The 23,985-nt window shown below is 48.7% G+C and overlaps 1 protein-coding gene across 4 annotated transcripts in view; it reads right to left on the reverse strand.

The window, feature by feature from the left end:
• The window catches only part of LOC115179787 (ras-associated and pleckstrin homology domains-containing protein 1-like), a 74,600-nt gene that overhangs the window by 32,367 nt on the left and 18,248 nt on the right, over positions 1 to 23,985 (reverse strand). For 3 of the 4 annotated variants that reach the window (XM_029741550.1, XM_029741551.1, XM_029741548.1), the window contains exon 2: positions 16,286 to 16,370. The exons of the other annotated variant lie outside the window; for it this stretch is intronic. The gene's annotated coding sequence lies outside the window, so the exon portion shown is untranslated. The remainder of the gene's footprint in view (positions 1 to 16,285; positions 16,371 to 23,985) is intronic. 4 annotated transcript variants of the gene reach the window in all.

Below are 23,985 nucleotides of genomic sequence, written 5' to 3' on the forward strand. Positions count from 1 at the left end.
ACGAAAATAAAGCTGTGTGTGTGTGTGTGTGACCCGCAAACTGATCCAATACCAGCACTTCGAGCTCAATTGAGATTGTATCTGTACAGTATCATTTTCTGCAGCATCATGTTGGAAAGTGTGTGTGTGTGGTAGTGTAATGTAATATGTCTCAAAGAGAGGAGCACTGTGTTTAAGTGTGGAGAGGAACGGCAGGAAGGGCTTGCTTTGAAAATCCACTCTTATTCCCCTGAGAGCTTACATACTTGGCTGCATCTCTACCTCCAAATAGTTATTTGCTTCTGTGTTAACAGCTCAAAGAAAAAGTGATAGGAAGAAGCAGGAGAGAGAGAGAGAGAGAGAGAGAGGAAGCGAGAGAAAAAAGGCAGAGGGAGCAGGGAGGAAGGAACGAGGGAGCGAGCAGGGAGGGAGGAGAGTGAGGGAAAGAAGAGAGAACAGGGAGGGAGAAAAGGAGAAAGAAAAAGGCTGAGTTGCAGTTAGCATCCTGTGGTTAACCAGCCTGTGACTTGGGCCTAGTTCGGCTAAGTGTGTGAGTGGGCCTGGTGGGCACTGGCACAGGCCATAAACACCAAGGTTCATGCGTGCAAAATTCGCACACACACACACACACACACCAGCTGGAAAGGAGTCTGTTTCGTATCATGCGCGGACACATTCGAGACAGCGAGCTTACACAGAACCACTGTTGTGTGTGTGTGTGACTGTGCAGATTTACAGGCATGCACAGTCTTTCCACACTGTCTCTACAGCTGCCCAACCATCACCCCCCTAAGACCCCTTGGCAATCCCAGTCAACCCTTTAGTTGGCATGGCCGCCATATGTGATACACAATGTACAGTGAACAAGGCACACACCCGTGCATGTGTATGTAGTAGCTGTGCGGTGCGGAGTGTGTGTGTGTGTGTGTGTGTGTGTGTGTGTGTGGGGGGGGGGGGGGGTCAGAACAGGAAATGGCCTAATTTCCCCCCGCGGGCTGTTCCATAACAACGCCCAAGCCCAGCTGTCAATCAAAAACCAGCATCGCCATGGTTACAGTGCCAGGGACATGGCTTCTTTACAGCATGACATCATGGCGAACCGGGGAGGACAGGAAGAGGAAAAGAACAGAATGAAATAAACCAAATACACTGGCGGTGCCATCATATAGAGTGCTGTGTCCGAAATGGCACCCTATGGGCCCTGGTCAAAAGTAGCACACTATAAAGGGAATAGGGTGACATTTGGGATGCAACCATGGGATGGATTTCAGTCTTCCCTTGTAAATATGTAAGTCATTGGGTGTACTATCCTTTTCCAATAGGACCAGAAATACTGCCTCGAGGCAGCGCTCCAATAGGGCTTGTTGATCTGCGTTTCCTAACTACTTGGGGTTTGAGTATGTTCATGTGACATTTGATTTCTACAAATTACCACACAGTCAATAAAAAACAAAGTAATATCAATCTTCAGGTGGTTGAGGATGATTTGCAAAACCTCGCCACCATCTGACTCTACATAGGCAAGATATTTCTGCCTAGCAGCTTGTGCACAATACTAAAATTACATTACCAGATATTTGAGGCAAGGGGCATTTAAATATAGCCTATCCTCATGACTTCGCCTACACTACCCGGACAGTTTATTAGGTACACCACCCCGTTCACAAAAATGGATCGCTGCTACAGATAGTGAGTCACGTGGCCGTGGCTTGCTATATAAAGCAGGCAGACAGGCATCGAGGCATTCAGTTACTGTTCGATTGAACAGAATGGGCAAAACGAGTGACCTAAGCAACCAATGAGCGTGGTATGATCGTCGGTGCCAGGCGTGCCGGATCCTGTACCTCAGAAACGGCCGCCCTCCTGGGCTTTTTCACGCATGACAGTGTCTAGGGTTTCCCGAGAATGGTGCTACAAACAAAAAACATCCAGTCAGTGCCAGTCCTGCGGGTGAAAACGGCTCGTTGATGAGAGGTCAAAGGAGTATGGCAAGAATGGTGCAAGCTAACAGGCGGACCCACAAACAGACAAATAACGGCACAGTACAACAGTGGTGTGCAGAACAGCATCTCGGAACGCACAACTCTTCGATCCTTGTCACGGATTTGCTATCGCAGCAGACGACCACGCCTAGTTCCACTGCTATGAGCTAAAAACAAGCGGCTCCAGTGGGCGCGCGATCACCAACACTGGACAACTGAGGAAAACGTCACCTGGTTCAACGAATCCCGCTTCCTGGTGTGTCATGCTAATGGCAGAGTCAGAATCTGGCGTAAGCGATATTAGTCCATGAACTCATCCTGCCTGGTGTCAACGGTGTCCAACCTGCAGCAAGAAATCAGGCTGTTCTGGGTCCGACCCGCTACTAGATGGGTGTACCTGATAAACTATAATCCAGGTTAAAGCTATGTTTTGTACTGAGTGGACAAAACATTATGAACACCTCTTTCCATGACAGACTGACCAGGTGAATGCTATGATCCCTTACTGACATCACTTGTTAAATCCACTTCAAAATCAATGTAGCTGAAGGGGGAGGAGGTTTGTGTCAAGAGCTGCAACGCTGCTGGGTTTTAAGAATGGTCCACCCCCCCAAAGGACATCCAGCCAACTATGCCTTGGGTGACTGGAGTCTGGCACTTTTTTGGCCTTTCCTCTGACACCACCTTTTATATAGGTCCTGTATGGAGGAAAGCTTGGGCCCAGTGATGTACTGGGTCGTACTCACTACCCTCTGTAGCGCCTTACTGTCAGATGCCGAGCAGTTGCCATACCAGGCGGTGACGCAACCGGTCAGGATGCTCTCGATGGTGCAGCCGTAGAACTTTGAGGATCTGGGGACCCATGCCACATCTTTTCAGTCTCCTGAGGGGGAAAAGGTGTTGTTGTGCCCTCTTCACATCTGTCTTGGTGAAAAAAAAGGTGTGGTGTGTGAAGATGGTGTGAAGATGGTCAAATGCATGTCTCACGCCCTACGCTTTTAAATCAGGGTCCCAGGTGCTAATCAATTCACTTAAAGCTGTTAGAACACTACTAAGGGCATGACTGATTTACAACCAGGGGCATTACCACTACCTGAAACAGAGAAACACTGTCTGTTCTATGTGAGTCATCACAAAACAAACACCCATGGCCTTTTGCTTTTTAATGGTATCAGAAGAGGACTCTTTTCTCCTTCCCTCCCTCGCTCTCGCCTTCCCTCAATCTCCAACACTTTTTCCTCCCACTCTCCACCTCCCTCTGTCTCTCCGTCTCTCCCCGTGTCTCTCCGTCTCTCCCCGTGTCTCTCCGTCTCTCCCCGTGTCTCTCCGTCTCTCCCCGTGTCTCTCCGTCTCCCCCCGTGTCTCTCTCTCTCTCCCCCGTGTCTCTCTCTCTCTCCCCCCGTGTCTCTCTCTCTCTCCCCCCGTGTCTCTCTCTCTCTCCCCCCGTGTCTCTCTCTCTCTCCCCCCGTGTCTCTCTCTCTCTCTCCCCCCGTGTCTCTCTCTCTCTCCCCCCCGTGTGTCTCTCTCTCTCTCTCTCTCTCCCCCCGTGTCTCTCTCTCTCTCTCTCTCCCCCGTGTCTCTCTCTCTCTCCATCCCCCGTGTCTCTCTCTCTCTCCCCCCGTGTCTCTCTCTCTCTCCCCCCGTGTCTCTCTCTCTCTCCCCCTCCCCGTCTCTCTCTCTCTCTTCCCCCCGTGTCTCTCTCTCTCTCCCTCCCCCGTGTCTCTCTCTCTCCTCTCCCCCCGTGTCTCTCTCTCTCTCTCTCCATCCCCCGTGTCTCTCTCTCTCTCTCCATCCCCCGTGTCTCTCTCTCTCTCTCTCTCCCCCCGTGTCTCTCTCTCTCTCTCCTCTCCTCTCCCCCGTGTCTCTCTCTCCCCTCCGTGTCTCTCTCTCTCCACCCGTGTCTCTCTCTCTCTCCCCCCCGGTCCTCTCTCTCTCTCTCCCCCCCGTAGTCTTCTCTCTCTCTCCCCCGTGTCTCTCTCTCTCCCCCGTGTCTCTCTCTCTCCCCCCGTGTCTCTCTCTCTCCCCCCCGTGTCGTCCTCTCCCCCCCGTCGTCCTCTCCCCCCCCCCGTCGTCCTCTCCCCCCCCCGTCGTCCTCTCCCCCCCCGTCGTCCTCTCTCCCCCCCCGTCGTCCTCTCTCCCCCCCGTCGTCCTCTCTCCCCCCGTCGTCCTCTCTCTCCCCCCGTCGTCCTCTCTCCCCCCGTCGTCCTCTCTCTCTCCCCGTGTCCCTCTTTCTCTCCCCGTGTCGTTCTGTGTCCCTCTTTCTCGCCCTGTGTCTGTGTCCCTCTTTCTCGCCCTGTGTCCCTTTCTCGCCCTGTGTCCCTCTTTCTCGCCGTGTCCCTCTTTCTCGCCCTGTGTCCCTCTTTCTCGCCCTGTGTCCCTCTTTCTCGCCTGTGTCCTCTTTCTCGCCCTGTGTCCCTCTTTCTCGCCCTGTGTCCCTCTTTCTCGCCCTGTGTCCCTCTTTCTCGCCCTGTGTCCCCTTCTGTGTCCCTCTTTCTCTCCCTGTTGTCGTTCTGTGTCCCTCTTTCTCGCCTGTGCGTTCTGTGTCCCTCTTTCTCGTTCTGTGTCCCCCTTTCTCGCCCTCTGTCCCCCTTTCTCGCCCTCTGTCCCCCTTTCTCGCCCTCTGTCCCCCTTTCTCGCCCTCTGTCCCCCTTTCTCGCCCTCTGTCCCCCTTTCTCGCCCTCTGTCCCCCTTTCTCTCTCCATGACCCCCTTTCCCTCCCTGTGTCCCTCTTTCTCTCCCTTTCTCGCCGTGTCTCTCCGTGTCCCTCTTTCTCTCCCTTTCTCCCCGTGTCTCTCTTACTCCCCGTGTCTCCCTTTCTCCCCCTGTGTCTCTCTTACTCCCAGTGTCTCCCTTTCTCCCCCTGTGTCTCCCTTTCTCCCCCTGTGCCTCCCTTTCTCCCCCTGTGTCTCCCTTTCTCCCCCTGTGTCTCCCTTTCTCCCCCTGTGTCTCCCTTTCTCCCCCTGTCTCTCTTTCTCCCCGTCTCTCTTTCTCCCCCCGTGTCTCCCTTTCTCCCCCCGTGTCTCCCTTTCTCCCCCCGTGTCTCTCTGTCTCCCTTCTCCCCCTGTGTCTCTCTTTCTCCCCTGTCTCTCTTTCTCCCCGTCTCTTTCTCCCCGTCTCTCTTTCTCCCCGTCTCTCTTTCTCCCCCCCGTGTCTCCCTTTCTCCCCCCGTGTCTCCCTTTCTCCCCCCGTGTCTCCCTTTCTCCCCCCGTGTCTCTCTGTCTCCCCGTCTCTCTTTCTCCCCCCGTGTCTCCCTTTCTCTCCCCGTGTCGTTCTGTGTCCCTCTTTCTCGCCCTGTGTCTGTGTCCCTCTTTCTCGCCCTGTGTCTGTGTCCCTCTTTCTCGCCCTGTGTCCCTTTCTCGCCCTGTGTCCCTCTTTCTCGCCGTGTCGCTCTTTCTCGCCGTGTCGCTCTTTCTCGCCCTGTGTCCCTCTTTCTCCCCGTCTCTCTTTCTCCCCCCGTGTCTCCCTTTCTCCCCCCGTGTCTCCCTTTCTCCCCCCGTGTCTCTCTGTCTCCCTTTCTCCCCCTGTGTCTCTCTTTCTCCCCCTGTCTCTCTTTCTCCCCGTCTCTTTCTCCCCGTCTCTCTTTCTCCCCGTCTCTCTTTCTCCCCCCCGTGTCTCCCTTTCTCCCCCCGTGTCTCCCTTTCTCCCCCCGTGTCTCCCTTTCTCCCCCCGTGTCTCTCTTTCTCCCCCCGTGTCTCTCTGTCTCCGTGTCTCCCTTTCTCTCCCCGTGTCGTTCTGTGTCCCTCTTTCTCGCCCTGTGTCTGTGTCCCTCTTTCTCGCCCTGTGTCCCTTTCTCGCCCTGTGTCCCTCTTTCTCGCCGTGTCCCTCTTTCTCGCCGTGTCCCTCTTTCTCGCCGTGTCCCTCTTTCTCGCCCTGTGTCCCTCTTTCTCGCCCTGTGTCCCTCTTTCTCGCCCTGTGTCCCTCTTTCTCGCCCTGTGTCCCTCTTTCTCGCCCTGTGTCCCTCTTTCTCGCCCTGTGTCCCTCTTTCTCGCCCTGTGTCGTTCTGTGTCCCTCTTTCTCTCCCTGTGTCGTTCTGTGTCCCTCTTTCTCGCCCTGTGTCGTTCTGTGTCCCTCTTTCTCGTTCTGTGTCCCCCTTTCTCGCCCTCTGTCCCCCTTTCTCGCCCTCTGTCCCCCTTTCTCGCCCCTCTGTCCCCCTTTCTCGCCCTCTGTCCCCCTTTCTCGCCCTCTGTCCCCCTTTCTCTCTCCATGACCCCCTTTCCCTCCCTGTGTCCCTCTTTCTCTCCCTTTCTCGCCGTGTCTCTCCGTGTCCCTCTTTCTCTCCCTTTCTCCCCGTGTCTCTCTTACTCCCCGTGTCTCCCTTTCTCCCCCTGTGTCTCTCTTACTCCCAGTGTCTCCCTTTCTCCCCCTGTGTCTCCCTTTCTCCCCCTGTGCCTCCCTTTCTCCCCCTGTGTCTCCCTTTCTCCCCCTGTGTCTCCCTTTCTCCCCCTGTCTCTCTTTCTCCCCGTCTCTCTTTCTCCCCCCGTGTCTCCCTTTCTCCCCCCGTGTCTCCCTTTCTCCCCCCGTGTCTCTCTGTCTCCCTTTCTCCCCCTGTGTCTCTCTTTCTCCCCCTGTCTCTCTTTCTCCCCGTCTCTTTCTCCCCGTCTCTCTTTCTCCCCGTCTCTCTTTCTCCCCCCCGTGTCTCCCTTTCTCCCCCCGTGTCTCCCTTTCTCCCCCCGTGTCTCCCTTTCTCCCCCCGTGTCTCTCTGTCTCCCCGTCTCTCTTTCTCCCCCCGTGTCTCCCTTTCTCCCCCCGTGTCTCCCTTTCTCCCCCCGTGTCTCTCTGTCTCCCTTTCTCCCTTTCTCCCCGTGTCTCTCTTTCTCCCCATCTCCCTTTCTCCCCCTGTGTCTCCCTTTCTCCCCCTGTGTCTCCCTTTCTCCCCCTGTGTCTCCCTTTCTCCCCCTGTGTCTCCCTTTCTCCCCCTGTGTCTCTCTTTCTCCCCCCGTGTCTCCCTTTCTCCCCCCGTGTCTCCCTTTCTCCCCCCGTGTCTCTCTGTCTCCCTTTCTCCCTTTCTCCCCCTGTGTCTCTCTTTCTCCCCATCTCCCTTTCTCCCCCTGTGTCTCCCTTTCTCCCCCCGTGTCTCTCTTTCTCCCCGTGTCTCCTTTTCTCCCCCCCGTGTCTCCCTTTCTCTCTTTCTCCCCGTGTCTCTCTTTCTCCCCGTGTCTCTCTTTCTCCCCGTGTCTCCCTTTCTCCCCCTGTGTCTCCCTTTCTCCCCCTGTGTCTCCCTTTCTCCCCCTGTGTCTCTCTTTCTCCCCCTGTGTCTCTCTTTCTCCCCCCGTGTCTCCCTTTCTCCCCCCCGTGTCGCTCTTTCTCCCCCCGTGTCTCTCTGTCTCCCTTTCTCCCTTTCTCCCCCTGTGTCTCTCTTTCTCCCCATCTCCCTTTCTCCCCCCGTGTCTCCCTTTCTCCCCCCCGTGTCGCTCTTTCTCCCCCCCGTGTCTCTCTTTCTCCCCCCGTGTCTCTCTTTCTCCCCCCGTGTCTCTCTGTCTCCCTTTCTCCCTTTCTCCCCCTGTGTCTCTCTTTCTCCCCATCTCCCTTTCTCCCCCTGTGTCTCCCTTTCTCCCCCTGTGTCTCCCTTTCTCCCCCTGTGTCTCTCTTTCTCCCGTGTCTCCTTTTCTCCCCCCGTGTCTCCCTTTCTCCCCCCGTGTCGCTCTTTCTCCCCCCCGTGTCTCTCTTTCTCCCCCCGTGTCTCTCTTTCTCCCCCCCGTGTCTCTCTTTCTCCCCCCGTGTCTCTCTTTCTCCCCCCGTGTCTCTCTTTCTCCCCCCGTGTCTCTCTTTCTCCCCCCGTGTCTCTTTCTCCCCCCAACACTCTCTCTCTCCAGGCCAGTGTGTCTATGAGAAGCCTGAACATGACAGTTCCTCATCTGTCTTCCATCACCACCGGGGTCAGAGCTGGGGCCACCTCAGGGTTCAGAGGTCGCTCCACTGGGGCTGTTGTGGTGTTAAGCCTCTGCCACAGTGGGAGGGGTACACAGGAAACACACACACACACGTCTGCTCCACACTAGGCCACCAGTTTGGGTCAGCCTGTGCCTCCGAGGAGGGAGAGAAAAGAGGGAGAGAGAGCAAGAAAAGAGAGAAGGAAAGAGTGAGAAAAGAGAGAAAGGGGGAGAGAGAAAAGAGAAAGGGGGAGAGAGGAAAGAGAAAGGGGGAGAGAGGAAAGAGAAAGGGGGGAGAGAGGAAAGAGAAAGGGGGAGAGAGAAAAGAGAAAGGGGGAGAGAGAAAAGAGAAAGGGGGAGAGAGAAAAGAGAAAGGGGAGAGAGAAAAGAGAAAGGGGGAGAGAGGAAAGAGAAAGGGGGAGAGAGAAAAGAGGGAGAGAGAGCAAGAAAAGAGAGAAGGAAAAGAGTGAGAAAAGAGAGAAAGGGGGAGAGAGGAAAGAGAAAGGGGGAGAGAGGAAAGAGAAAGGGGGAGAGAGGAAAGAGAAAGGGGGAGAGAGGAAAGAGAAAGGGGGAGAGAGGAAAGAGAAAGGGGGAGAGAGGAAAGAGGAAAGGGGGAGAGAGGAAAGAGAAAGGGGGGAGAGAGAAAGAGAAAGGGGGAGAGAGGAAAGAGAAAGGGGGAGATAGAAAGAGAAAGGGGGAGAGAGAAAGAGAAAGGGGGAGAGAGAAAGAGAAAGGGGGGAGAGAGGAAAGAGAAAGGGGGAGAGAGGAAAGAGAAAGGGGGAGAGAGGAAAGAGAAAGGGGGAGAGAGGAAAGAGAAAGGGGGAGAGAGGAAAGAGAAAGGGGGAGAGAGGAAAGAGAAAGGGGGGAGAGAGAGGAAAGAGAAAGGGGGAGAGAGGAAAGAGAAAGGGGGAGAGAGGAAAGAGAAAGGGGGAGAGAGGAAAGAGAAAGGGGGAGAGAGAAAAGAGAAAGGGGGAGAGAGGAAAGAGAAAGGGGGAGAGAGGGAAAGAGAAAGGGGGAGAGAGGAAAGAGAAAGGGGGAGAGAGGAAAGAGAAAGGGGGAGAGAGGAAAGAGAAAGGGGGAGAGAGGAAAGAGAAAGGGGGAGAGAGGAAAGAGAAAGGGGGAGAGAGGAAAGAGAAAGGGGGAGAGAGGAAAGAGAAAGGGGGACTGTTCTAGAAAAGCACTACTCTAAATTAAAGAAGGTAGTGGCTGGCTTCCCATGCTTAACCATGAGACTGGGAATAGAGAACAGAACAAACTGTCAATGTACTCGAGTGGTCAATCTGGGCAAGGGCGAAGAGTGTTCCATATAGAGAAGTACAGGATGTGATGTTCGCCTATGGAGGGTCAAAAGTCAGTCAAAGGTCATACGTGGGATGCTCACTGACAGTCAAGTCAGGAGGTGTAGAACCCTAACCTGTAGCCAATGCATCTGTATATAACCACACACACACACACACACACACACACACACACACACACACACACACACACACACACACACAAGCCATATAAATGTGAATTTCTCAATGACAGATAAATACAGGCCGAAGTTATGTAGCGTAGTAGGACAAGTAGAACAGTGTTTAACCAGGCGGTTGGGTTGACGTCCGCGTAATCTGAATAAAAATCAGCCACACATGCAAACCAATTGACCCTATATAAGTATACTTGAAAGGGGGCGGCAAGGAGAGAGGTACGAAGTGGCAGGTAGCCGAGCGGTTAAGAGCGTTGGGTCAGTAACCCAAAAGTTGCTGGTTCGAATGTCCGAGCCGGCAAGGTGGTAAAATCTGTCATTCTGCCCTTGATCAAGGCAGTTAACCCCCAACAACAACTGCTCCCCGGGTGCCGTGGACGTTGATTAAGGAAGCCCCTGCAACACTCTGATTCAGAGGGCTCAGTGCAGAAGACATTTCGGTTGAATGCATTCAGTTGTGCAACTGACTAGGTGTGCAAGGAGAGACGAGGACTGATAGAGCAGAACGTAGGGAGAGAGAAAGAATGGAAGGAGAGTTAGGCAGAGAGGAGGGAAGGAGTGCGCACGAGGGAGAGATAAATAGGGAGGGAGCAAGAGAGAGAGAATGAGGAAGAGAGAAGGCATTATGACAATTCCACACTAACAGAATGATAATGAAACTCGGATTTTTCACTTTAAAAACGTATGCGCTGAACGTGAATTAATGAAGAGACGGCAGAGTTCCAATTTCCACAAAAACACAATTACTTGAAGAACAGTACAGACGCAGAGTTTGGTCACAGAATGACGTTTTGTGCAGTTTGCGTCGTCATTTTGTTACTGTGGAATTGCCCATTACGTCATAGATGAGATTACGAGGTGCTCCGCAGTCTCCTCGTTCATTCACTTTGCATCAGAGTAGGAACAGAACATTGTTTATTTGGTTTGCTCTCAGTCTTGTCCTGGGTTCTGTTCATTCGAGCTGAGCGGAGCAGAACGTTTTGCAACGGGAAAATGAGCGTTCGTTTCTTACTGAACAAGTTCAAAGATATTGCATCACTTAGTTTTGGAACGTTCTCTGACGTTTCGTGCCCACTGGACAAGACCATGGTAAGCGTGAATGCAAGTGTGCGCACACACACACACACACACAGCTCACCTTTTTATACTAGCTTCACCATCTCCAACACAGAGAATTGATAACCCTTTAATGATTCAAAAAGAGGAAGCAGTAGTCGGTGACTATGACGTAAGCTGTATGAAAACACTATTGTGCAATCATGAGTATTGGCGGAATAGATGTTTCCATAAACCAAACTTCTAAAATGGGTGTGGATGCAGTCTAATTTTGGCGTCGTACCCCACCCACCCACACAATGCTCCCTTATGTGTGTGTTTTTGTCTGATGCAAGGAGGACTGAGGGGCTAATAAAACAGCGGCAGCAGTGACACATCGTCTCAACAGCCTCCCCCGTAGAAAAACACGACAGCCAGATGCACAACCACCTATAATACTGTTTCTCAGTCTGCAACTCATCTTCTCTGTCAAACTTAAAACTCCATCCTGACCCCGATGTAGACGAGAGCCTTTTCAAGTCCAAAAATACATCAACATCACGATGAATTCTCAAAAAGGAGAAGACTCTTATTACAGTGGTAACATTTCATGAAAATCAGCAACAGGGGAGTTAATAACAATACATGCCAATTAGAAGAAACTTTTATCCAAAAAGACTTAGTCATGCGTGTATACATTCCCCTGGAATCGAACCTGGCGTTGAAAGTGCCACGCTCCACCAACTAAGCCATACAGGATGAGTAACTGTCTAGAATGAAGTTGTCTTACATTAAGAGGTAAAATGCTGAACTTCCCCTTTAAGCCCACTATGCCATTCTGTAGCGGTAGATAAAAAGGAGAGGGGTGTTCCTGTGCGTTTGGTAGGGCTCAACTGTAGTCTCTTGAGGGGGTGGACCACAAATGAACACCAAGAACAAATAAAACATTTAGGGAGGCCTGCTGGGTTAAGAATAGCATAGTGTGTGTGGTAATGGCACATTACAGAGTGGGTCCCATATTCCCAGCACCGCTAATTGTCCCCTGGGAAGTGTGCATGTCAAACTAAGGCTGCTATAGATGACAGTGGTTTGTTTTTCCTTACCATGAATACATGAATCTAGTCTAGAACATTTAACACTGACTAAATGTAGAAAGTCTGCCTCAACAGCTATCGACCCCCCCCCCCCCCCATGTCACAATACCCCCCACTGTTCCTGTGGGTGAGTCAGCCCTGGCCTTGGGTCCTGTTCTGGAACATGGATAAGGGTGTGGCCGGACTCTCCCAAAACGGTAGGACGGGGGTGGGGGGATTATATGAGTAGGCCAAACAGTTGGTATTACTGCTCTCAAGTGCTTTGACTGCCTGTGCGACAAAGCAGGCAGGTGAGTATGAATGAATGAATGAATGGTGGCTGGTGAGTGTGGATGAATGAATGAACGAACGAATGAATGAATGGTGGCTGGTGAGTGTGGATGAATGAATGGTGGCTATTTCAGGGCACATGGCAGCGCTCATTTCATTTCACTCCTCTCCATCCCCTCTAGGCAAACAGGCCTCATCCACCATGCTCAGTCAGTCAATGAAAGGGGCCATTTGCACAGTGAGGGTGGGGCAAAGAGATCATTAAAACATAGCAACTGATGACGTTCTCAGCCTAACTGTAAGACTACTGTATATGGCTAGTAGGCTACAACCCCATACAGTGTGCAAAAAGGAGACTATCGTCTCCACACTGGCTACGAAAGAGATCCACTGACAAGGCAACTGCAACAGTCTAAAGTACATTCGGGTGAGGAGGCCCCGTATTCAAAAAGCGTGCTGATCTAGGATCAGTTTTTCCTTTTAGATGATAACGACTAAGTTTACATGGACAGGGAGGACCTAATCCTAGATCAGAACTCCTAGTCTGAGACGCTTTATGACTACAGGCCCTGGACCCTTTGTGCTCGGGAGACTAAATCGAGAGGAAATTACACCAGGCCAAGGTTGTGTTCATTAGGGCATACCGTAGACGTGTTCTGATGGTACCCAAAGGTTTAATGCCTAATGAACATGACCTTGCTTTGATTCAACGCCATACAGCATATCAACAATGGGGGGGGACACACACACACACACAAATGACATACAGCCTAAATATAAATCAACAAAACGCATACAACGAAGCAGAGATCCAATCCAGATACATTTTGCCATCTTTGTACCATTAAAGAAAGCTAGAACAAAAAACACTTCCTACAATCGGCAGATCATGGGAAGGATGGGGGAGTGGGAGAGAGGAGGACAGAGATGGAGAGATGACGGGGGAGGGAATAGACTATTAGAATATGAGTAGGGGGAGGGCCAGACCGACAAAATGGCATCAGTCAAGCACGACTGACAGCCAGCAGGCAGCGAGGAAAAGAGGAGAACAGAGAGGAGAAGATCACACAGAGTGACTCTGGCACACACAGACAATTAAAACAGGAGGAGAGAGAGAGAGAGAAAAAAAAACCGATATAAAGAGGAGAGGAGAGAAAAAGAGAGATATGAAGGGAGGAAGAAAGCAAGACAAAGACAGGGGGTGATGGGAAAAGAGAGAGAGAGAGAGAGAGAGAGAGAGAGAGAGAGAGAGAGAGAGAGAGAGAGAGAGAGAGAGAGGAGCTGATCAGATGATATGTTCCCACCCAGAAGCAGCAGCTAGAAGTCAGCTGGTGTTTGCAGCAGTCAGCAGGTTTCTCCATAGTAACAGCAACAGCCCTACCAACAGCCCTACCAACAGCCCTACCCCCATAGCAGCCACCTAACTATGCAAATACAGTGCCTTCAGAAAGTATTCACACCCCTGGACCTTTCCCACATTTTGCTGTGCTACAGCCTGAATTAAACATTTATTAAATTAAGATTGTGTCACTAATCTATACAAAATACCCAATAATGTCAACATGTAATTAGGTTTTTAGCCATGTTTACACATTAATAAAAAAAAAAATCTATAGAGAGACAATTTCTTTTTGTATTTTATTTATTTATTTCACCTTTATTTAACCAGGTAGGCCAGTTGAGAACAAGTTCTCATTTACAATTGCGATCTGGCCAAGATAAAGTAAAGCAGTTCGACACATACAACAACACAGAGTTACACATGGAATAAACAAACATACAGTCAATAATACAGTAGAAAAAGTCTATATACAGTATGTGCAAATGAGCTAGGATAAGGGAGGTAAAGGCACTAAATAGGCCAAGGTGGCGAAGTAATTACAATATAGCAATTAAACACTGGAATGGTAGATATGCAGAAGATGAATGTGCAAGTGGAGATACTGGGGTGCAAAGGAGCAAGATAAATAAATAAATACAGTATGGGGATGAGGTAGTTGGATGGGCTATTTACAGATGGGCTATGTACAGGTGCAGTGATCTGTGAGCTGCTCTGACAGCTGGTGCTTAAAGCTAGTGAGGGAGATATGAGTCTCCAGCTTCAGTGATTTTTGCAGTTCGTTCCAGTCATTGGCAGCAGAGAACTGGAAGGAAAGACGACCAAAGGAGGAATTGGCCTTGGGGGTGACCAGTGAGATATACCTGCTGGAGCGCGTGCTACGAGTGGGAGCTGCTATGGTACTCAATCATTTTGTTATGGCAAGCCTAAAAGAGTTCAGGGGTAAACATTTGCTTAACAAGTCACATAATAAGTTGCATGGACTCCCTCTGTGAGCAGCCCCAGCTCCCAGCAGCCCCAGCTCCCAGCAGCCCCAGCTCCTGCCAGCCACTTACCTCTTGAACTCTGACAGCTGGCTGGGAATTGGTTACTGGTAACTGGCACATTGCAAACACGTACACGTACACATGCGCACATGCCAAACGCACAGTCTTGTTTTGTTAGGCCTCCTGACTCTAGCAACTGTCGGTAGTCTGTCTGTCCGTCAGCAGTGCCACCTCACGTCAGCCGTGCCACCTCACGTCAGCCGTGTCACCTCACGTCAGCCGTGTCACCTCCGGCCTTCCGACCATTCTCTGGCCTTCCTGTAATAATCAGGAATGGCAGCCTGTCCCTGAAGGGAGTGCAACACCCCCCCCCCACCCACAACATTCACATGGAATTTGGGACGTACCCATATATATACACACGCAAACAACTATACTGTTCCTGCTAGTTCATTTTCAGCTCCCGAGGGCTTACTCTCCATCTTCAAGAGTCAGATTCCCTCACCACCAAAGGGGACGGTTAGCTTTTAAAGGACAGACGCACACACACACACACACACACACACACACACACACCCTTTGATAGCGCACAATACGTGTTTTTTTAATCATCTCCATGGAGACCGTAGCAACAATAGCATCCTGCCAGTCAGTAGTATATAGTCTATAGTGACACACTTCACCCCAAACCTCCCAGAGTTAAGAGTTATTTTTACGTAGGTACAGATCTAGGATCACCTTCCCCTCCCCAATCCTAACCTTATCCATTAGTGTGGGAAATGCTAAAACTGACCCAAGATCAGCATCTAGATGCAACTTCCCCCTACATCCTATATACCCTTAGAGGAAGCTGGAGTATGGGTTGGTTGGTGTAAATGACCGGCCACCGTCCCACTTAGAAACACCAAAACACACTCCAACTAATGAGCTGGCCTAGACAAAACACACAACGATCACGAGTGCTTCTTCCCAAACAAAATAGCTGCTGTGTAGATTCAGTGTGTGCAGTCACATGCCCTGGAGCACACCCCACACACACACACACTGAGTGACAGGGCAGAGTGGGGCTGGTAGCGTAGGTTTGGTTTACTATAAAAAGGTCCACTTCAGATGGCTGCTTGCGCGCGTGTGTGTGTGTGTGTGTGTGTGTGTGTGTGTGTGTGTGTGTGTGTGAGACAGACGCTCTGCGAGTCTACCCTCATTTCCACAGTGAAAGCATCTCATCCTCAAGGAATGAGTATAGGTCTCGAAATACACACTGACATGGCACGTGACTAGCCTGCCCCCTCACCCCGATTTGTCACAGTTTCCTACCTACTATTTTCCCCCATCCTACTGCTGTATTTGTCTCTTTATTTAGTTAGGAATGTAGATGTAGGATATAGAAGGAAGAAAGTGATAGTGTTTGGGGCAGGATTCCATGTTGCTCCTGGACATAATGTGCTTGGTAGACTGCAGCATGACCGCTGAGCCACACTGCTTTCCTACCTACTCTGATATCTCTAGGTTCTTGGGGACCCAGAGGGGTGCACGGTTTTGTTCTAGTCCAGCACTAAGACACCTGATTCGACTTATCAAAAGCTCAATGATTAGTTGGGTTGGGTGTGTTCGTGCGGGGCGAGAACAAAAACGTGCACCCCTCTGGGTCCCCCTCGATGACCAGGATTGGGAGACAGACACACACACACACACACACACACACACACACACACACACACACACACACACACGCACACACACACACACACACCGCTATGAGGGAAGACAGTGTGACAGCCAGGAGACACGAGAGAGTAAGTTCTCCACAGTGGTGGTGACAAGGACAAGACAGCGCAGGACACAAACTCTGAGCACGCGTGACAAATCACTTCAACACTACTTCTCCACTTCCCGGGACAGGCCCGTGGCGGGGGAGAAAACTTGTTCCCTACACCCCTCAGGCAGCCACACAGAGACTACGTCCCAAATGTCACCCTATTCCCTACATAGTGCACTACTTTTGACCAGGACTATGTAGGGAATGGGGTAACATTAGGGACACGCATTATACAATAACTACAGGGGTCAGAAAGACTCTACCGAAAGAATTGGAATGGGAGCCAATGTACTGGCTAGCCTGGTAGTTCCAGATAGGACTTGGCAAGACGGCACAAACCAATTGTCATCAACTAACATCTACGACCACCTAGCTATGTAGTGGTGGCTGGTAACTGACTAAACAGCAGGCTAAAGGAAGGGGTTAAAAGTGTCCCTTACCTCTGGTGTGTCTCTCCCTTTGTCCCACTTAGGTCAAAGAGGTCAAATGAAGCCAACGCAACAGTCAGGACCAAGCTTTTATGTCCTGGAGAGGAGAGAATAGGAGAAAAATAAATCAGATTTGATTCACCATCTATTTTTGTTTTAAAGTGGAGACATAAAAAGGATGGCTGAAATTCAGCTCAGCAAGGGCCATTACCGAGTGACAAATGGGACCTATGGATTGATGACGCTTGTTCTCATAATGCTGTAGAGAAATCACATTGTCTGTGTACAGCGACGCAGTCTGAGAGAGATCAATCTCACCGTCACAGGGAGTAGCTTCAGAGCCTGGGTGTGGAGAACTCTTAGACACACTGGGCTGAGCAAATTGAATCAAGCTAAGAAGCTAACAAGTGCTGTGGCCGGGTAGCTTGTGACAAACATACACACATAAAAATGAGGAGCGACGCACTTCCACAGGTAGATATTCACAGAGTCACAGAACAAACTACAAAGCGAATCAAAATCCTGACTCGCGTTACGATTCACCAAACTCACCAGGCGAGTCCCGTATGCCGAATCAGACGAATCACAACCAAGTATGTCTCATGTCCAGAAAGAATGCCGACTCCTATGTTAAACATGATTCAAATGAATCATATAGATGGAAGATTAGACTCATGTAAAAATGCTGATTCGTGGTCTGGCTGGTCAACCTCTAGCACACGTGTACAGTGTTGGGATAGGTTTGAATTTGGCCTACTGCCCTTTGACACAATCTTTCCCCACGGTCTTCCTCTATCTGTTCAGTAAAGTTCCCCCCAAAAAATAAACCGTACCAGTGAGAAGTTGGGACACACCTACACATTCAACGTTTTTCTTTATTTTTTACATTCCAGTATAACAGTGAAGACATCAAAACTAGGAAATAACACATATGGAATTATGTAGTAACCAAAAGAAGTGTTAAACAAATCAAAATATATTTGTAGCCACTCTTTGCCTTGACAGCTTTGCACACTGTTGGCATTCAACCAGCTTCATGAGGTAGTCACCTGGAATGCATTTCAATTAACAGGTGTGCCTTGTTAAAAGTGAATGTGGAATTTCTTTCCTTCTTAATGTGTTTGAGCCAATCAGTTGTGACAAGGTAGCGGTAGGCTACAGAAGATAGCCCTATTTGGCAGAAGACAAAGTCCATATTATGGCAAATAACCAAAACAGAAATGACAATCCATTACTTTAAGACATGAAGGTCAGTCAATGTGGAAAATGTCAAGAACTTTTAAAGTCTCTTCAAGTGCAGTCGCAAAAACCATGAAGTGCTATGATGAAACTGGCTCTCATGAGGACCGCCACAGGAAAGGAAGACCCAGAGTTACCTCTGCTGCAGAGGATAAGTTCATTAAAGTTAACGGCACCTCAGATTGCAGCCCAAATAAATGCTGATGAGTAATAAATGAGTCCAAATTTGAGATTTCTGGTTCCAACTGCTGTGTCTTTGTGAGAATCAGAGTAGGTGAATGGATGATCTCCGCATGTGTGGTTCCCACCGTGAAGCATGGAAGTGGAGGTGTGATGGTGCTTTGCTGGTGACACTGTCTGATATATTTAGAATTCAAGGCACACTTAACCAGCATGGCTACCACAGCGTTCTGCAGCGATATGCCATCCCATCTGGCTTGCGCTGTGGGACTACCATTTGTTTTTCAACAGGACAATGACCCAACACACCTCCAGGCTATGTATGGGCTATTTGCCCAAGAAGGAGAGTGATGAGTGCTGCATCAGATGACCTGGCTTCCACAATATCCCAACCTCAACCCAATTGAAATGGTTTGGGATGAGTTGGACCACAGAGTGAAGGAAAAGCAGCCAACAAGTGCTCAGCCTATGTGGGAACTCCTTCAAGACTGTTGGAAAAGCAATCCAGGTGAAGCTGGTTGAGAGAATGCCAAGAGTGTGCAAAGCTGTCAAGGCAAAGGGTGGCTACTTTGAAGAATCTCAAATATATTTTGATTTGTTTAACACTTTTTTGGTTACTACATGATTCCATACGTGTTATTTCATAGTTTTGATGTCTTCCCTATTATTCTACAATGTAGAAAATAGTAATAAAGAAACCCCCTTGAATTCGTAGGTTTGTCCAAACTTTTCCCTGGTACGATATCTATCTATCTATCCATCTCTGGTGTGAAAAATGCTGACTCCTTGCGTGGTGAACATGGCCACACAGTTGGTGTTTGTTTGCCTCCGAGTACACACACTCCAGCCTTCGTTATCCCAGTTGGCCTCAGCTGTCCCTTTGTAGAACTGTGCAGACGGACTGTCCACACAAAGTATGTGGCTCCCACTCAAAACACAGGGGGGTGTGTTCTTTCATGGTGTGTGTGTGTGTGTGTGTGTGTCTGACACACACACACAGTGTTAGCATCTGTTTCTAATATTACCACTCAGCTTGACTTACAGTGAGTGACTAAGCCTTCCCTGCGTGATATCTGCCCAGCAATTATGGGTGTCAGTCAACACTGACATTGTCATGGAGGAGACATGTGGGTTAGAACAGCTGTAAGTGCTGCAGTAGCAGCAGTGATGCCCAAAGTGGATGCCACTTCTCTCTCAGCACACAGGAAGTAAACAAGTGTGACATCATTATCCCAGGTGCGAGAGAGGGAGAATGTGTGCATAGGGGGTGGACATTTCTCCCAGGATCCAAAACAGCAGGACCTTTATTGTTAATCTCTTACACTGGGTGGATTCTAAGTGCAGGAGTTGCGTTTCAAGGGCCAAAGCCAAGGTTAGAGAATCAAGTCCTCTAATTTGGGAGAGGGTTTACAAAATCCTCAAACACATCACACTACCAGTATTTATCCCCTACAGCCACTAAGGCTGCACCTTTTGTCTCTGTTGATTTCTATTGAGAAATGTTGATGTTGGTGTAGGCTTCTGTGCTCTGCCGAAAAAAACTAAGTGTAGGGGAAACACTGCTTCCTGTACTGTATATTCAAATCTCCCTAGGATACAGGTGTCCTTCTCCCACACATACTTCCTGCTCTGGACTAATCCCACATTTCCTGTCTGAGCAGGAAGCAGGAAGTGGGAAAGAGGGCACTTTGCAGAGGATAATAAAAACTAGTATTGTTACAGAGAGGAAACATAGATAAACAGACTGTGTACAGTAATAGACATTACCCCTCTTTTTACACTACTGCTACTCTCTGTTCATCATATATGCAGTCACTTTAACCATACCTTCATGTACATACTACCTCAATCAGCCTGACTAACCGGTGTCTGTATGTAGCCTCGCTACTGTATATAGCCTGTCTTTTTACTGTTGTTTTATTTCTTTACCTACCTATTGTTCATCTAACACCTTTTTTGAACTATTGGTTAGTCTGTAAGTAAGCATTTCACTCTAAGGTCTATATCTGTTGTATTCAGCGCACGTGACAAATAAACTTTGATTTGATTTGAGGCAAAAGCATTTGGGAGTGTATGTGCACATGAGTGCGACACATCCAAACCGGTGACCTCCGCCACACAGATCACATTGCAGTCACAGTAGTTAGGGCATCCGTCACACTGCCTCATGCATTCTCTAACTAATGCTCCGTTTACATCGTGACGTATTTCATTACAGAGTCTCGCCAACCGCGTGTGAACGGACCACTGTACTGTTTAACGCAAGATGGAGGAGAGCCTGTCTCTCGTCAGAGATCACATTTATTTTGGAAGGTTGCAAAATATGACCTTTTCGATCAGGACAGGATAAATACGCAGAACGATAATAAAACGCAACAATTGCAAAATGTTTACCGAGTTACAGTTAAGGATGTGGCAGTCATGATATTTCGTCAGCCGGTGATTGTCAAGCAAATAACTGTCGGTCTCACGGTAATTGACCGTTAATTAACATAAACACATTCAGCATCTCCTGGCTTCCACACAGCCTACAAGCCACTGATGCAGACCTTTGGAACATCTACATTTTAAAATGTCTAATAAATCCATGTAATATAGCCTACACCTTCACAATAAATCCATCATTTATTTCAGACAGGTCTAAAGAAACATGATTTGAAGAAAATGTTTTCTATTTCAGAAGAACAGAATAGCATACTCTGAGTTGTCCTTGTGTTAGGCCCTGATCTGGCTATGCCATATGGCTGTGGGCTACACTAGTTCATTAAGCAGACAAGATTTGCTTAGAATTCCGTGGCATTATTTTATAGTATGAAAAATACAATTGAACATAGCGGAATAAAATATAAATATTTTCTCTAAACGATTTGAGGGAGTGCACACATGCGGCTATTCTGTGTTGAGCGGTTAGCAAAGAAACAGGTACTCCTATATGCTTAATTTAGAGTTATTAATGTAACTTTAGTTGTTCTACGAATATTGGGCTCTATGTTTTGCATGATGCGACTAATGATGATTTTAAAAAGGTTGCATGAAAGGCATGAGCCCTGCTTCGTTTTTGTGCGCAGGCTGTACACACTTCTCGTCTCTCAATCACTATTTGACAAGCACTTGATAATGCCTTGAATTTCCCGGAGGCATATCCTTTGTGGCCGTAATCCACCCGAAATAAAAATCCATGCCTTTCTTGTGCCCGTCTCCCCCGAGTGCTTTGCGCTCTCCATCACGTGTTGAAGTCTTTCTTACAGGCTACAAGTTTTAGACGCATTGGGGACAGAACTGCGCGTGTCCGTTATCAAAAAGGTGACTGCAAATGTGATTATGCATCTAAAAGGTGTATTTTTATGATGAAAATGATCTTCCCCACGCCTGAAACTCACGCGCTGTTTATATATGCCAGTTAGGCTCCATACCCCTTGTAAAAGCGGATTCATGCGCTTCATTTTAAAATATGTATTTTGGGCCACTTTAGTTGTGATACAAACTTATTAAAATATATAGGCCTATGGGATGGTTACATGAGGTGTGCGACTACGATTAGAAAAAGTCACACAACATTTTTTTTTCTTATGCTGGCATCATTCACAAGTGATAGGCAAATATTTTCACCCATCAGACTATTTTTGACATAATCTTGTCTTTAAATAATGTGTGTGAGAAACTTGTTTTGATTTAGAACCAACCATTATCATGCACGGTCTCAGAAATACATCTGTGCACTTAAATAGCGGATGCTTTCCCGTGGTTCATTCTCATGCCAGCCAGGTAGGCTATACCCCTGTTGTAAAGATAAGCAATGTGCTTAATATTAGGAAAGGTGAAAAGTAGTAGGCCTAGCCTATAGAAATGTTGCGCAACATGATCTCATGAAGTGTTTGATTCGATTTTCGATTACATTTGCATTGATGTCAGAGTGATTAGAGGGACAATAGAGTGCTGAGTACCAGGCAGTTAGCAAGTTTGGTAGACTACTAATGACCATCAGCAGCATCAGAGCTTGGAGAAGCCTAATTACCGTGACTAAACAGTCACATGGATTTGACTGCCTTTATGACTCGTCACCGCCGGTGTGGCGGTAATATGGTCAGCGCAACAGCCCTAGATACAGTTCATATAAGGAAATCAGACCATTTAAATCAATTCATTAGGCCCTAATCTATGGATTTCACATAACTGGGAATACAGATATGCATCTGTTGGTCAGATACCTTTAAAAAAAAAAAGTAGGGGCGTGGATCCGAAAACCAGTCAGTGTCTGGTGTGACCACCATCTGCCTCATGCAGCGAGACATCTCCTTCACATAGAGCTGAGTCAACATCAGGCTGTTGATTGCGGTCTGTGGAATGTTGTCCCACTCCTCTTCAATGGCTGTGCGAAGTTGCTAGATATAAAACACATGATCTGTAAACGTAACAGGTAATGTGAACGAGGCTTAAGAGGACGAGTAGGCTAAGTCTTTCAGAAGAGCAAATCACAAGTGACCATAGAGCATGAGTCCTTATAACCAGGTCCATCATGCGCAACCAGAGAAATGCATGGCCATCATCAGAGTAGGGTGAAGTTACGCTGATCTTAGGTCAGTTTTGACACCGCCCTTTTTGATCAAACCACGTGAGTTGTTTCGTTCACTCCAGAGTGCTGATCGTGTTCACACTGAGGGGGTAAACGCACCAGAGTTCAGAAAATTGTTTTGGTGCAGGTTTGGTGTGAAAGACCACTCAGACTAGGAGTGCAAGCATCAAGCCTTCCCTGTCCATTATTCATTATGACAGAAAAGGCTAACTGATCCAAGGCCAGCACTCCTACTTCGAAGATTCATGAATATGGGCCTCTCCCTCTCTGTAAACTTCACTTTTGTTGCAACAGGTTCATGTTGGCTGATCCTGGATATGTGAGTAGCCCTCTGATGGCTCATATAACCAATAGGGATGCCAAGCTCGGCAGCTGATCTGGTACTACATTTGGCACTACAGTATGTAATCAGGATCACTACACAACAAACCAGGCCCCAGCCAAGAGATCAGCCCTGTGGGTCAGTCAGGGAGTTAGGACTCGGAGACACACACACTTAACATGAGCTGGTGTTCATACGCAAACGTGCACATAGGTCACAGAAACGGAAACAAACGAACGCACGCGCGATGACCGCGTGAGAGCGGTAAAACACTCAGTATGAGTGACTAAAGCTGCTGGCGTTGGTTTGATACAAGTCACCATCAATTTTTTTTTTTTGGGGGGGGGGGGGGGGGGGGGGGAGAGGTGCATAAGTTGAAGTGAAATATCTACAGTAGGCTAGCAAAAGCAGTTGCAAACTTTTCCAATGACATTATTGGCCTGGTCCACCTATATTCAAAGCCCTGTGACATGTTTTCTGCAAGGGAACAGCACACGGTTGCATAACATTTAACATAACGGACGTTGACCAGTATAACTCCGTCTGAAGTTAGGACTACAGTAGTATACCACGGTCATATTCATTAGGCACTAAACGTAAGAAAACAGACTTGTTCAATAAGAAACCCTCGTTTTCTAGTTGAAAAGCTATTTGCACAGAGTTCCCCAATGAACGCTGGTATTAAAGCAGCAAAGCGTTACAAAGTGAAACTGCTACACAGCCAAGTGGTCCAGATGTTGACTGTGTGAAACTGGTCAAATGTCTTGAGGAAAAATGATGAGAACGACCTCAGAGTTTCCAAGCACGCATTTCCGGATGACATCAGTTACACTAAGAGCAGCACAGTCGTCTCTTTCATTCATTTCTTTCTCTCCGCTCTCCATCCGATCACCAGGGTCATTTTCATTGGGCACCAAACTGAAGAAAACAGATTTAAACAGGGAGGGAGGGACTACTTGGACATGTCCAATAGGAAACGCTCATTTTCCTTCTTTTCAAAATGCTTTAAGACGTTTTGCGACGGTGTGTCCTACTGGAAATGACCCAGTTTCCCAACCACTGCCTTCAGTCTTGTAACGATGGTGTTGGCAGCTTGGTAGATGAAGGTTGAGGAAAGGTTAGCCAATAACCTCACTAGGGGCTGGATGATGTGCGTCGACCCGCCGCCCTTGGCTCGCTGTAAAATGGGCAATGTGACAGGGAGATGCTGGCTACATCCAGATTCGACAACCCTTCTCCTAAACTGTACACTTCCCTTCATGGATTTAATAATGGTGGAATCTCCCTCCAGCCAATGCTTACCCCAATCCAATGATGGGGAGTGTGCAAGTGCACACTATGGCTGAAGGGGTGAAATATTGGGACAAAGCCGCATTTTCCCCCTTCTTACTCGTCTCA

This window comes from Salmo trutta, chromosome 39 (assembly GCF_901001165.1).
Source record: "Salmo trutta chromosome 39, fSalTru1.1, whole genome shotgun sequence".
NCBI lineage: Eukaryota > Metazoa > Chordata > Actinopteri > Salmoniformes > Salmonidae > Salmo > Salmo trutta.